The following is a 12,444-nucleotide window of genomic DNA, read 5'->3' on the forward strand; positions in this document are numbered from 1 at the left end:
TGTAGCCCTGGCTGACCTGGAACTCCCTCTGTAGACCTCGAACTCAGAGATCCACCTGCCTCTGCTTTTGCCTCTGCCTCCTAAATGCTGGAATTAAAGTTCTGTGTTACCACCTCCCAGCTATAATTTCTTTTTGTTTGTTTGTTTTTTGAGACAGACTCTATGTAGTCCTGGCTGTTTCTTAGTCCAGCTTGGAATACACAATTTTAAAAATTCTTAGAAGAAGAGATGAGTATATTCTATGTAAAGATAAATTTGAGGTTAGTCTGTACTACATAGCAAGACCTTACCTGAAGACTCCTAAAGTGGGGCCATTGAGGTGGCTTGTCAGCTGAAGGCACTTGCTGCCAGGCCTCATGACCCAAGTTCAGTCTTTGGAACCCACATAATGGAGAGAAGAATCATGAGAGTTTGTCCTGGCCTTCACAATGATACTGTGACACTCCCACGGAAATGGATAAAGAATGTTAAAGTTTTATGTAAAGTAAAATAGAAAGTCATATTTGTATCAGCATTACATTTCTAGAAAAGCAGTCACTCTCTGAGTGGCAGATACTGTTTTGCCCAAATTCCTGTTCTCTTGGAAGTTCAAATTTTCTCATTGGCAACAAGTACTGTCAGCTGTTTCACTTGAAGTGACGGCTTTACTTTGTTTTGTTTTCCAGAAATGTCTACCAGATACCAAAGTCTGAAGGACTTCATCACTTAGGGCGTTTTTTTCTCTCAAGTAACCATGGTGTTCCACAGTTGATTCTCATAGGTGCTTTGCCTGGGGACAGGTGTCTTCCTGGAGCTTTTAATAGTGTTTTGTTTCACTTGAGATAAGGGTCTCTCATAGTTCAAGCTGTCCTGGAACTCACCTTGTGGGTGAGAGTACCCTTGAACTGTGTCTTGTCTCTCTCTACCTTGGAAGTGCTAGGATTACAGGCTCAGGCCATTGTGCTCCACTAGTATGTCTTGTGTGTGCGTTTCCTCATCCACCCAAGTGCTGGGGATTGAGACTAGAGTTTGCATCTTGCTGGGCAAGTGCTGTATGAGAGCTAGACCCTCAGACCCTACCCCTCATTTTGTCAAATAGAAAATTTTTGTAAAAATTTAAAATATATTTGTGCCATGCAGTAAAATTGGCATTCTTCCACTGTGTGGCCAGTTTAAATGTCCTGTGAAAGAATGGAAGCCGCCACTGTCTTAAGTTGGGCCCAGGTGCCATGGCTTTCCTCACTGGTACTTTTCTTACACCACCAATGGAAACTCTAGCACAGTGGAAAGGGCAAATGCCCTTATATTTCTGGTATACAAACAGTTGTGACCTAGCACAACCTCTGAAAGGGTCCCAGGGCTCCTTCAGGTTCTGTGAACCACTCTTTGAGGACCTCTGTTCACCGGAGGAAGGAGGTGCCTGTGGAGACTGATAAACATCAAGCTTCAGAAGAGCTAGTCACCTGGTCATGTAAAGCTTCTACTGGTTTCACTTGTCAGATTGTAAGGAGCCCCAAGAGTAGTGGTAACCCTCTCTGGTCTGGCTGCTTATAACCTGTATCTTTCTTGGTTTACTCTTTCAGTTTGCCTTGCTGCCCTGTGCCCCTCCAAACTGCCTGAGATTTCACCTTCCCTTTCTTTAAAGCTGGAGTTTGACCTTCCTCTGTGTATCTTTCAGAAATCCATTTGCCTAGGCCTAAAGAGATGGCTCAGTGGCTGAAAGCTTATAACTTTAAGTGCAGAGGACCTGCCTCCACTTCCCAGCATCCATACTGGGTGGCTCACAACTGCCTGTAACTTCAGCTCCAGGGGCCTCCAAAGGTACCTGCACTGATGTGTACATCCTCAAACGCATACCTAACACATAAATGTAATGAGAAATAAAAATAAATCCACACACATTATTAAATTCATTGCTTCTCCAAGTTACTTTAGGGAGCTAGAGCTTAGGATTTATCTTGTCAGAGGAAGTGGGTCTGATTCCTGTCTGTCCAGTACCACATAAGTTGCATCCCATCAAGTGATTCCATCAGGGACCCATATATAAATGATGAGCCATTTCCAGTGTCCTAAATTTCCCAGGTGACCTACAGAAACATTTAGATGGAGGAGATAAAGAAAACTGCAGATTTCAGTGTCACATCCAAGAGTGATTTAATCAGTGTGTAATGAATAATTCCTTTCTGTAGAAATAGGTGCTTGTCTAAGTTTAGCTGGGACTGGCCCCTAGAGAGTTGATGATTTAAGACAGCATAGATTCTTTGCCATAGGAAACAAGGCACGTATCCCTACAGATTGTACAGAACAGAATAGACTGTGTGTGTATGTGTGTGTGTGTGTGTGTGAGAGAGAGAGAGGGGGGGGAGAGGGAGGATGGGGGAGGGAGAGAGAGGGAGAGAGAAAGTGAAAATATGATTTGTGAACCTATGGCTTCATAAATGCCAGGCAACTGTCCTACCCTAGGCTACATCCCAGACTAATTTTTATTTGGAGGTAGTCCTTCACTAAGTTGCCCAAGTTGGCTTTGAATTTACTCTACTCCTCCAAGCCTCAAACCCATGATCATTCTTGAGTAGGATTACAGGTGTGCACTATCAGGCCTGGCAGACTCAGGAGTCTGGCTATAAGCTATATTTTAAAAAGAGCACTGTGAGCCATGGGGAACAGGGAGTGAACATAAGACAGGACTGGGAAGGCATGGCTCAGTTGGTAAGTGAGGACCTGGCTTGAGTCCTCAAAACCCACGTAACAACTGGATGTTTAGCACAAGCATCTGTAATCCCAGTGCTCCTAAGAAGAGATAGGACACATACTTGGAAGGTCATGGGCCAGCTAGCCTGGTATACTGCCTTAAACAGGGGAGGATTGTGAGGCCCAACACCTGAGGCTGTCCTCTCACCTCACATGAACACTGTGGCGCATGCACTTGAATGCACACACACACAAAGATTGTAAGGAGGCTGATTGTAGAAGTAGCTGAGGACATGATGGTGGCTTTATTAAGGTAATGACTGGAGATGGGGAACAGTAGACTTAAAAAACTACTTTGAAGATAGAAACACTTGGTGATGGATTGAGTGGAAGAGAGGGTCAGCATAGGTCAGGATGAAATCCTCATTACTCCAGACGGGTTGGAAACTGCTGTGTTGCCTGCCCCTGGGCCTGATACCCTCCCTTTGCTCTAGATACTTTGTTTGAGAAGTAGACTAACACTCCTCGTGCTTCAGCCTCAAGAATGTTGAAATTACATGCCATTGTCACCATGTGGTTTGGATTTTTAGTTTATTAAAGTTTAATTGGGCGGGAAAAGGATGGCTTCATTCTAGTGTCTTTGGCTCTCTTGTCCTTCAGTGACTTGCCTAAAGGCCAACATTCCCATCTATTTTCAAAAAGAATGGCAGTGGCTATAGAAACCCTTGAGCTCCCCTCTCAGGTTCCTGCTTTTCAACTGTGTGTAGACTCTGCTGGTCTCTCTGTTGAGGACAGGACTTGGATTTTGTGAGCAGTGAGGTTTCCATAGAGAATCAGGTCTTAATGACATTCTTCAAGCAATGAAGACACCCAAACCTATAGCATGTTGACTGGCCCCAGAAAGTGCTTCTGTTAAGCTGTGCCTTGAACCAGAGTTTGCAAGACCACTGGCAGGCAGATTTAAAAGGCTTTTCATGTGGACATGCGACCTCGTTCTGTGCCCTTAGAGCAAGACAGGTGGATTCCTCTGTTAATCCTGTTTTAGGTGTGGAGTGTTTATTAACATGAACATCCTGCTGCTTCAGTACCATGGGTTAAAACATGACCCCTTTCTTCATGAAATTGCTGAGGCAACTTCTAACTGGCTGAAGTGTAGTCTACTTCTGGACTATTGTGTCCTGTGGGCCTACATGTCTATTATTAACACTGCTGTTATAGCCTTGTTCTACATTGTGAAACGAGGCACAGTAAGTCTCCTAGTTCTTCTCTCTCCTATTCTAGATCTGTTGTATTTGCAGACAGATTTTCAGATCCTCTTGTCAGTTTCTTCAGAAAAGCTTTTTGGAATTTTGATAAGAATTGCCAAGTTCATAGAGAGACTTCTGATTTATGAACATGTTATATCTCTTTGTATGTTTACATCTATTTTCTTTTTAGCAGTTTCTGTATTTTTTATTGTATAGACCTATACTTTTTTTATTGTTAAAGTTATTCCTAAGTCTGGGCACAGTAATAATCTTTACTTAGGAGAGTAGGGCAGAAGACTAGCTTGAGCCCAGGAGATTGAACTTAGCCTGAGCAACATAGCAAGACCCTTTGCCAACCTAAAAAGAAACCATAAAACCCAAAAAGGTGATTAATTCTTTTTGATGATACTGTAGATGAAATTGTTCATTTGCATGTGTGATACCAGAGATTACAGCCAGGGACTGTGCATTAGCTAGGTGCTCACTCTATCATTTAACTATGGCTGGGTTTGGTTTGGTTTGGTTTGGTTTTGTAGCCACATTGGCCTTGAACAGAGAATAATATTTTAAAAAAAATTTTCAGATTTATTATTTTATGTGTATGATTTTTTTGCCTGCATGTATGTATGCATACCATGTGCATGCCTAGTACCTAAAATCGGTCAGGAGAGGGTGTGGGCTATCCTGGGACTGGAGTTACAGTTATGAGTGTGGGTTCTGGGAATGGAACCCAGGTCTTCCAAAAGATGCTTTTAACTGTTGAGCCAACTCCTGAGATTAATCTTGAACTCCAGATCCTCCTACCTCCATCTCAAATTACAGGTAAGGGCCACTGTTCTGTTTATGTGGTACTGCAAATTGAACCTAGGGTTTGCATGCTAGGCAGGCACTCTACCAGCTGATACCCCTTTTAGCGTTTGAGAGAAAAACAGGACAGGCAAGCTATAAGTCTTGGCAACTTTCCAGGAGGAGAGAGATGGAGACGTGGAAGAAATAGCAATACATTTTGAGTACAAGAAACCAGGCAGATTGTCTTAGTCAGGGTTTTACTGCTGTCAACAGACACCATGACCAAGGCAAGGCTTATAAAGGACAGCATTTAATTGGGACTGGCTTACAGGTTCAGAGGTTCAGTCCATCATCAAGGCAGGAACATGGCAGCTTCCAGGCAGGCATGGTGCAGGAGGAGCTGAGAGTTCTACATCTTGACCTGAAGGCTGCTATCAAGAACACTGACTTCCAGGCAGCTAGGACTAGGGTCTTAAAGCCCACCATCCACAGTGATACACCTACTCCAACAGGGCCACACCTCCTGATAGTGACACTTCCTGGGCAGAGCATATACAATCACAGGTGTAGCAATGGAGGTCAACAAAGAGCTGCATGGGGTGAGGCTGAGGGTTTTGTTTGATTTTTCTGGGCCTGGGGAAATGGCTTAGTGGGTTTAAAAAAAAAAAAAAAAAAAAAAAGCACTTGCCATGCAAGTGTGAACATGAAGTGTGAGTTTGAGTCCTCAGAAGTCATAGGAAAGCCAGAGGCAGTAGCTCAGGTTTCTGCAATCCCAGGTCCTACAAGGAGGTAGGAAGCAGAGACAGGAGAGTCTCTGGGAGTTTGGAGATATCTGGCATAGGCAGCAAATCCAAGAGCTCTTGTTTTGAATAAGGTAGAAGCTGACTTCCATACACATGTTGTTGAATGTATGTGTCTTCATACACACAAATGCACATATACACACATGCATAATGAATTTTAAAAATTTTAAATTGTTTTTATGTATCAGTCTTGTACCCTTTAGCCTTACTAAACTTGCTTCTTCATTCTAGTGGATTTTTTTTTGTATATTTCTTGATATTTTACAGATCTCTTATAGACTCACTTTCAGACTTTATTATTATTATTATTATTATTATTATTATTATTATTTACATTTATTTTGTGCATGTGCATGTGCAAATGAGCATGTTCTGTGGTGCCTGTGTGGAAGTCAGGACACCTGGTAGGAGTTGATTCTTTCCTTCCATGTGGGTTCTGGGCTTGACCTCAGGTGGTCTTCAAGCTTGGCAGCAAGAGTCTTTACCGTCTGAATCACTGTGCTGCTCTGATTTCTTAGGAGTTCTATTTCTACTGCCCAAAAAATTATTTGTTACTTTTCAGTTTGTATTTGATTTCCTTTTGCCCCAGTACAGAGCTGACTAACACTGACATGTAGCTATCTTTACTTCCTTCCCAGTGTTCCCAGGAAAGCACCCATTGTCTCACTATTAGTTTGATAGTGTTCTGGGATCTTATGATGTTCCTATCAACTGTAGAATAGTACCACTTTTTGGTTTACCTCTGTCTTTCCTTTTCTGGTGGCAGTGTTCTAGCCTTTGTCTTAATTTTCCTGACACAGGTCTAGAGTCAGCCACTTTTAGATAGCCCTGACTCCTTCTATTAACAGATGATGTTTAGAAGTCAAAGTCTAGGTAGTAGTTGAATAAAAGTTGCTTTTAAAACTCTTATACAGTGTTTCAGGAATCCTAAGTATCTAATTATAAAAACCAGTAAGACCCAGAAGCAAGACAACAGAAAGGGGTTTAGTTTACCATGTAACTCCTGGCATGATTATTTTTAATTTTTACATTTACATTTTATCTTCTTGTTTGTTGTGTGTACACATGTATGTATACACATATGTATATGTATTTGATATGTATACACACATCAAAGTGTGTATGAGGAGGTCAGAGGAAAGCTTGAGGAAATTGCTTTTCTACTTCTCTTGTGTGGGTACTGGGGATGGACTCAGGTCATCAGACTTGGTGGCAAGCACTTTTACTTACTGAGCTATTTGGCCTTTCTGGTGTATTTTAATGGAAAATTGTTTGTAGCTGAAGATTATAAATATTAATTGTATAATAAATGCCACAAAAGCTCCCAAAAAGCAATTATGTCTTTTGGGTTGTTTTTAGACAGTCTTACTTTTTAGTCTAGACTGACCTGACTACATATACCAAAATGGTCTAGAACTTGAGTCTGTCCTCCTGACTCTGCCTTCCAGGTGCTTGAGATTATGGCCTGAATCACTACTCTGCCCAGTTCCAGTGATGTCTTTATAAGGGAATATTATTTGTCCTACTTGATTTTGAAATTTCTAGTGAAATAATTGTATGTTGCTTGTATTTTTCTCCTTTCATGGCAGCTTATGAAAAGGCTGAGGGGGAAGATGGGATCTTTGGGTACTGCCCTAGTTGGCTTTAGATTGCTGTAATAAAATATTATGAACAAAAGTAGCTTAGGGTGGATAGGGTTTATTTCATCTTAAGCTACAGTCCATCCTGCAGGGAAGTTAAGAGCTCAAAACAGGAACCAGAGACAGGAACTGAAAGAAACAGAGACCATAGTGGAATGCTGCTTACTTTCCTGGCTTGTGCTCCATGGCTTGCTCAGCCCAGGCCCACCTGCCCACAGTGGGCTAGATCCTCCCACATCATAGTTAAGAACATGCTCTGCAGCCTTGCCTATGGCCAATCTGGTGAAGGCATTTTCTCAGTTGAGGTTCCCTCTTCCCAGATGATTCAAGCTTGTGTCTGGTCAACAAAACCAAAAAAGGGACAGGTATCAACATAAAGATAATAACTACCATGCTGCCAGTGTTTATTGTGGGTCAGGTACTGTGCTAGTCTAAAATTCACAACCCTTTGTTCTCTAATGCCAGAGTTATAGGTCTGCTGTCATTCTCATTGGTACACTGTGTTTCAATGTGTGTTGTGCGAATTATCTCACATAACTGCTCAGGAGGGTTATGGTACTTCCTCTCTCTTGTCTTTCCCAGAATACTGCAGCTGGGAGGGCTAGCACTGAAAGTGATTAATTGCTGAGCCCTGGATGTGATGAACTGCTGACTAGCGCTTGGCAGGCACTCCTGTGAGGTGCTGGCTGCTGATGCAGCGTGGTTGGGAAGAGGAGGAGTGCCCTGGAGACTCGGGAGACTTCACACAAGTAATGCATGTTTTTGTTTGCAATGTTAAAGAAGCAGATGTCTTGAAGTAAATGTCAGATAATGCCTCCCTTAACTCCCCTGCTCAATCCTTCATCCCATCCCTCTGCCCAGGATGACTTGCCATTAACAATGGGGGGTATGCTGTGGATTTACACAAGTAGATTCAGATGCCCTGAGAGCATCCAGATCCTTTCCTGGACTACTACTGTGCTCTCAATAAACTTCTTTCCTTTTAGCTGGCCAGTTTCCTGCTTGGATCTCTGGAGGAACATAGCCACAAAAACAGACTTGTTTTCTTTTAAACTTGAACTCTGAAGAATGTAGCCCCACTCAGTGTTTGTATAGCCTTAGATCTTAGATCGCTGAGTTCCTCAAGAGTAATTCATAGGGACAATAATCATATAATTTTATTGACTCTTTAAAATGTTAGATTGTTCAAACTGCTATTTTCAGGTGAGATCTCTTTATTGACTCCTTAAGTAAGTTTTTTGCAAAGTGCTAATTTGGAGGATCAGGCAGTGTTGGATCATTTGGTTATAGACAGAGACAAAAAGTATGCCTTTGCCTGTTTTTAAGTTTTTTTGTGTGTGTGTGTGTGTGTGTGTGTGTGTGGTAGGGGGTGGTTTTAAAAGTATGCAAATTAAATGAGAATAATAGAGTTTATGGAAAATTCTCTTTTTAAAATTTCATATATATGACTCTTGCCTGTATGTACATTCATGTGTGACTGGTGCCCATGGAGGCCAGAAGAAGGCAACAGATCCCTGGAAGTGGGATTATAGATGGTTGTGAGTTATCATTGAATTGAACCTAGATTTTTCTGAAAGAGTAGCTAGTGCTTTTAATCATTAAACTATCTTTCTAGCCTCAGAAAATTCTTTTTAATTTGCTTAATTTTGCTTAATTTGCTTTTATGAAACTTGATTTAAGTTGACTAATCTTAAACACTTTTATGTGAATGAGTTTGCCTACACGTATGTGTATATACACCTTGTGAATGCTACGCTTTTTGTTTGTTTGTTGTTGTTTATTTCTTTTGAGACAGGATCTCACTATGTAGTCCTAGCTGCCCTGGAGTTCACTATGTGGACTGGGCTGTCATGGAATTTACAGAGCTCTGCCTGGCTCTGCCTCCCAAGAGCTGAGTTTAAAGACAGGTGCACCATGCCTGGCTAAATTGGTTATTTGTCTTTGTTTGCTTTGAGACTATATAGCGCTAACTAGTTTAGAACTCAGTACGTAGATCAGGCTAACCTTGAACTCAGAGCAGTCTGCCTCCTGAATTCAGACATTAAAGTTGTGTCACTACCAAACCTAGCTAAATTTGGTATTGTGAAATAAGACTTCTACAATGGTCTGTGCATGGCCTTCCTCCCTGTTCTTTTTCCCTTGGTAGCTCATCCTAAAGTTTTGCTTGAAAGTGAGTCTGTCCCCTGGATTCTGCAAGCATACAGATGGATACATAGAAGATGTTTATACAGTATACTTAAAAATTTAAGGGGACACTGGGAAAAAACTTGAGAAATGACACTGAGTATCTGAAGTCAAGAGAATTCTTCATAGAATAGGCTTGACCCAGTAGAAAGCTGTCTTGTGAGAGGATCTGCTGTCTTTATGGTCTGGGTATCAGGTATTATTTGCTTATATTGATTTTGTTTTGTTTTGAGACAGGATCTCTGTGTAGGGCGTGGTTGTCCTGGAACTCACTGTCTGGACAGACTACACTGTCCTCAACTCACAGAGCTCCACCTGCCTCTGCTTTCTGGAGTACTGGGATTAAATGTGTGCACGACCACACCCAGCTAGAATTCAGCCTTTTTAGTGTGTTAGCTTTTTGAAACTATTTTCAAACTGATTAGGCAATAATTTGATTTCCTCAAATTATTAGGATTTGAACTATCTCAAACTTTTTTAAGTTTGACATCACATTCCTCTCGGCACTTGGCATCCCATGGGAAAATGTGAGCTATAGCAGTGGTGGGGATGGAGGACACAGGCTGCTTGAATATTGCCATTACATTTCTGCTTCCCAGGACACTGAGTTTTGGTTTCATTAGGAATTTCCACAAAGAGAAGTTGCTTTTAGCAAATAACATTTGCTTGTTTGAATCAGAAACTGCTTGTGAACTGAAACCATATTGAGGCACCTCTGTGATACTGTTGTGGACTTGTACTATTTACTTTGTGTTCCTGGAGCTACTGTCTACAAGGTATATAACATGGCAAATACGTCTTTGCCTAGCTCTTCAAAACAACGGCATGTTAACCAACCCTGGATGTCTCTTATAAGTTGTGGAACTCTTAGTCATGCTTAAAGAAACCATCTCACCTCCCTGGCCCTTGCACACACTTAAAGATATATGGCCTTCTCCAGGTTGTTACCGTATATACCCTTACAAGAAGAAGAGAAGGAGGAGTGGAAATGATCATCTCAGAGACACAAGTGCTGGTATCCCATCAGTTAGAACAGAACTCACCTACATTGAAGCTAACCCAGCTTGCCAGCTTGACACCATCTGGGATAAAACTACCCTTAGACTTTAAGGGGATGGGATTTTATCCTTAGGCTCTTTCTTCCTTACACCATCCAGGTGTAAGTGGCACATGCCTTTAATCCTAGATCTTGGGAAGCAGAGGCAGACAGATATCTGTGGGCTGGAGGTTATCCTGGTCTGCATAATGAGTTTCAGAATTGCCAAAGCTGTATAGTGAGACCCTGTCAAAAAACAAACCAACCAACCAAAGAACAAACCAGCTGGTGTTTGGGTGTCAGACCAGTGTGTGTTCAGTGTTCTGGGCACACGTAATTACCTGGTAGGATGTAGAGAGGAAATTATGCAGTGGGTTCTGACTGATAGTTGTAGAGGAAGGTGGGACTATCTATGGTATTAGTAAAAAATGTATGGAATGTTCTTAGATGTTTCATTCATGAAGGCTTGAATTAGAACTTATAAAGTGTAGAGATGAGTGTGAGGTCATTAGTGAAGTTGCTTTTTAGGACATATTGGCCTTAGGTTTTATTTCCTTAACTCCTGTGTGTATCTATTGTGTTGCATTGGTAGGGTAAGATGTGGGTCCCTAAAAGAGGACTGAGTTGAATTGTTAGCCTTCGAGTATACCCAGCAAGCATACATGCATACACATAGTCTTACAAAGTCATCGGTAAGGTGTGAGTCCTTCAGTGTTAGGCTTCTCTGTTGTATGTATACAGGGTGATTGTCCCTCATACACTGTTTCCATGTTTGGACTTGGTAGAGATGAATTTTTGTCTTTTCTTTTTGAGGACATTGATCTCAATACTGTTTTTAGCATTCACAGTGGTTTTTTGCTCAGCATCGTCATCGTTTTGTTGTGTTGTACCTGTTTGTATTCTTGAAAGGACTCCCTGTGGGTCAGCATCTGTAGGAAAGGAGGGCAATGTCACATGGCTTCAGGTTTTTTGTTGGTATTCTCTTCCTAGTAGTTGTAGATTGAAATCTTGGTTCTTGGATAGTACTCTGGTCAGAATTCTGTCATCTGTTGTAAATAGACAGGTATGAGTTATTTCCCTGTGGATGTGTTCATGCAGGTAGACACCTTTCCCTACAACTTTGAAAACTAGATATGTTTTGTGAGTCTATTTAGAGAATGACTGTACTGAAGAAATTGTGAAACAAGGCAGGTTCCCTGCCCTAGAGAGCAGCCAACTACAGTCTGGGCCCTGGGGTGAAAGCTACTCCACTCTTGTCACCTTTCTCTTTTGCTTCCTTCTTTCTCTGTTCCATTATGGTGCTGAGAATAAAGTCCCTGTAAGTAAGGTTTCGTTTAGTTCTGTTTGCCTTCCTTGTTGTCCCACCAGTGTATGATTTGGAACTTAATAGTCTGCAGGGCTGGCAAGATTCTTAAAGAGATGAAGTTGCTGTGTCTGCTCTGTTTCTGTCTGAATTTTCTTTTTTTCTTTTTTGGTTTTTTGAGGCAGGGTTTCTCTGTATAACTGGAACTCACTTTGTAGACTAGGCTGGCCTCGAACTCAGAAATCCACCTGCCTCTGCCTCCCAAGAGCTGGGATTAAAGGCGTGTGCCACCACTGCCCAGCTTCTTTTTTTTTTTGTTTTTGTTTTTGTTTTTGTTTTTTCGAGACAGGGTTTCTCTGTGTAGCTCTGGCTGTCCTGGAACTCACTCTGTAGACCAGGCTGGCCTCGAACTCAGAAATCTACCTGCCTCTGCCTCCCAAGTGCTGGGATTAAAGGTGTGAGCCACCACCGCCCAGCTTTTTTTTTTTTTTTTTTTTTTTTTAAGGATCAAAGTAAAGACAAAAATAGTTGAGAGCTGAAGCACAGAACAATAGAGCAGATATGTTCTTGAACAGCCTCTGAGCTTTCTGAAAGAACCATTTGAAAGGGGAGTACAGACTGGTCTTTGCCACTTTCAGACCTGTCTTATTATAAGGTACAAAAGGTCAAGTCTGGGATGGTGATAGACAGCATTTCTTCTTCTTTTTTTAAGCCATATACTTTATTTTTTTTTTCTTTGACAGTTATACACACAAATTCTCTCTCTCTCTCT

At 41.6% G+C, this 12,444-nt stretch overlaps 1 protein-coding gene across 13 annotated transcripts in view; it reads left to right on the forward strand.

Annotated features, from left to right (window-relative positions):
• Window positions 1-12,444, forward strand: part of Ttll4 (tubulin tyrosine ligase like 4) — a 36,881-nt gene that overhangs the window by 1,631 nt on the left and 22,806 nt on the right. For 8 of the 13 annotated variants that reach the window (XR_004117934.1, XM_031367987.1, XM_031367986.1 and 5 more), the window contains exon 2: window positions 7,732-7,898. The exons of 2 other annotated variants lie outside the window; for them this stretch is intronic. The gene's annotated coding sequence lies outside the window, so the exon portion shown is untranslated. Of the gene's footprint in view, window positions 1-1,657; window positions 1,801-7,731; window positions 7,899-12,444 lie in introns of all 13 variants that reach the window. 3 more of the 13 variants (XM_031367980.1, XM_031367979.1, XM_031367981.1) reach the window with 1 other exon arrangement.

The sequence above is a fragment of the Mastomys coucha genome, unplaced genomic scaffold (assembly GCF_008632895.1).
Source record: "Mastomys coucha isolate ucsf_1 unplaced genomic scaffold, UCSF_Mcou_1 pScaffold14, whole genome shotgun sequence".
NCBI lineage: Eukaryota > Metazoa > Chordata > Mammalia > Rodentia > Muridae > Mastomys > Mastomys coucha.